This window comes from Heterodontus francisci, chromosome 30 (genome assembly GCF_036365525.1).
Source record: "Heterodontus francisci isolate sHetFra1 chromosome 30, sHetFra1.hap1, whole genome shotgun sequence".
Lineage (NCBI taxonomy): Eukaryota > Metazoa > Chordata > Chondrichthyes > Heterodontiformes > Heterodontidae > Heterodontus > Heterodontus francisci.
Genome location: NC_090400.1, coordinates 21296346 through 21298036, shown reverse-complemented (window position 1 = coordinate 21298036; position 1691 = coordinate 21296346). Strand labels below are relative to the sequence as shown.

Here is a 1691-nt window from a genome sequence, read left to right as displayed (position 1 = left end):
GTGCTGATCAAGCTGATCGCAGCAATAACAGCAGTTAGCATGCTACAGTTGGCTTAGTGGCATCCAATGAAGACAAAACACAGTCGAAGTTCCTGCTCTTGCTTGTTACTCAGTAACAGGATGGATTTTACAAAGCACTCAGTGTGGTGGTCCGTGGCGGCCCTGACGATGGCTCCGGATGAGGTCCGTCATGGACCTCGACGCCAGCAGGGCCTGGCCCAATCTTCCTGGTGGCAGCGATTCGCCGTGGCAGCCCCGCCTCCGCTGGGCGATTGGACCCGAATTTAAATATGTAAATTAATGAAATAAATAAATTAACATAACCTCACCAGGAATTTTACCGGCTCACCGCAATCCTCGGCACAGTGGCTGGCACTTCTGAGTCTTCAGATCCCCGTCTGGGGAAACACAATGTCACACTGGCGGGGAGGGGGTAAGTTTGTCAGTGCGGGGGGCTGGTGGGGGACAGGATCAAATACACCGAATGGGTGTCAGGGGTGGTGGGAAGGGTTGAACCTCAAACTTTGTGCAGTTTGTCGGGGGGTAAGTCAGATGTAAAAGCTAAGTCTTTTGGGGGAAAGGGCAAATAGTTATTGTAATTGTTATTGGGGTGTGGGAAAGGGGCATAAGAAATTTATTTATTTCGTTTTGGGGGGATATTTCTTTAAAAATGTAAAATGGCGGCAGTGCCTGTGCACAGGCAGCTGACGCCATTGCTGGGGATGGACAGCCTGCCGCCTCCACGAGATTGGCGGGGGCGGGGTGTGGCTGCTCTGGCTATTTAAATGAGCCGCTGCGCTTAATATCACGCTTCGGCAGCGGACTCTTAAAATCCAGCCCACTATGTCGGAGTCAGCTGAGGGTAGCAATCAGTTGAGCTGTGATGCCCTCTATGGTCGAATAGTGGATACTCACTGTCTACTCTCTTGCAGGAAAATGGCCACCAGCTCTTGAGTGGGCAGGCTACTAGATAAAAATTCCAACTCACCAACTCACAGCTGCACATCACCAACTCTTCTTTGAGAGCACCTCCCAGACTCACGACCTCTACCACGCAGCAGACACATGGAAACACCACCACCTCCAAGTCACAAACCATCCAGATTTGGAAATAGATCACCATAAAGTAAGGGTCAAAGTCTTGAAACTTGGAACTCCCTTCCTAACAGCACTGTGGGAGTACCTACACCACACGGACAGCTCACCACCACCTTCTCAAGGGCAATAATTGCTGACCTTGTCAGCGATGCCAAAATCCTGTGAATGAATAAATATAAAGAATAAAAAATGTTACCAACTTCTTAAATATTTTTTGGTGCTATTTCTGTTTCAATTAAATTTGTGCAAAAAGGAAATAGAAGCTGTTGAGAGTGACTATATGATTAGCATTGATTTATTCCTGGTAGTTATGTGAATTAAAATACACTTAAACAAAACCATCAGTTTGTATTGAATTATACCATCCTGTGGGAGATCAATCCAATCACCAATGATCCTGGGACAGAACTATATTTAAAACTGTTTACTTGAGCATATGTTTGCATAAATTTGCATATATAACCTCCTATGATTCTTTCAGGTTTTAAAAGCAATGAGGAATGCAGAGTCTATTAAAAATTGTGTAAAATAGAAAGTCCATTACTGATGCTACAGCCTTGCATTGATTGCAATTTCAGTTGATGGAGCATTTG

The 1691-nt window shown here is 45.5% G+C and overlaps 1 long non-coding RNA gene across 1 annotated transcript; it reads left to right on the top strand.

The window, feature by feature from the left end:
* The first annotated feature begins 236 nt into the window (after positions 1-236).
* Positions 237-1306, top strand: LOC137346482 (uncharacterized). The gene is made up of 2 exons (XR_010968718.1): positions 237-433; positions 933-1306. It is a non-coding gene; the product is annotated as an uncharacterized lncRNA (long non-coding RNA).
* The last annotated feature ends 385 nt before the right edge of the window (positions 1307-1691 follow it).